This window comes from Manis javanica, chromosome 16 (assembly GCF_040802235.1).
Source record: "Manis javanica isolate MJ-LG chromosome 16, MJ_LKY, whole genome shotgun sequence".
Taxonomy (NCBI): Eukaryota; Metazoa; Chordata; class Mammalia; order Pholidota; family Manidae; genus Manis; species Manis javanica.
The window spans coordinates 44,778,418-44,779,316 of NC_133171.1; positions in this window are offsets into that span (position 1 = coordinate 44,778,418).

An 899-nucleotide genomic window follows, 5' to 3' on the forward strand; every position below is an offset into this window, starting at 1 on the left:
GGCCTTTCTCCCTGAACCTCTGTCCCATCGTGTGGCTCTCAGGGATTCAGTGTGGATCTGTGTCCCTGTCCTGCAGCCTGAGGGGTCCCACAGTTTCCTTAGTTCAGGGGGTGAAGGCAGAGCTGGCACATCAGGGGAAAGGGGTGGCAGTGTGAACACAGCAGGCCCCTCCTGCTTGACACCCCTCCTGAAGTCTCTCCTGGGCCTGTTCTCTCCTCTCCCTGATGGAGAAACTGAGGCTCCACACAATTAGTCTCTTGCTCAGGGTCATGTCACAACTATGAACAGGTCCTCCAGACCAAGAGGAGGGTGGGTGGTCCCCAGCCCATGTGTCCAGGGCAGCAGCACAAATCAGACACCGGGCACAGGGCTTTTCTTTCCATTTTTATTTTAAAGGAAAAAAAAACAGTGCAAAAACCCATTTTCCAGTGTCAGCCATGCCCACCCCAACCCTTAGGTCACCCCCCTGGCTTGGGGCCTGACTCTTCCTCCCATTCAGCACCCCTTCCCCTCTCATGCAACTGGCTGGAAGCTCCACTTCCCGGGAGTGCCAGATCCCAGGGGAACTTGGGGGGAAAAAAGAGCTGAGGGGTGGCTCCTGATCTGCCTGCCCCCCAGGTCTCCAGCCATGGCACCAGGTACCCCTCTTGGCTCTCATTAACCCTTTCCTGGCCATGTTACTAGCCTGGGGGGCCCTGATCTGGGGGAATCCTGTCCACATCCCTCTTTGCCCCGGGTCCTGCTCGGGGCTCTCCTCACTGAGGTTGGGGGTTCCCTCCCTCCCTCCCTCCATGGTGAGGGAGAGTGGGAAAATCCCCAGGTTTCAATACCTTAATGAAAGCAGGGGATGGGGGAGGAAGGCTTTAGATCTAATAAATTATTAGCATTTTAGTGTCCAT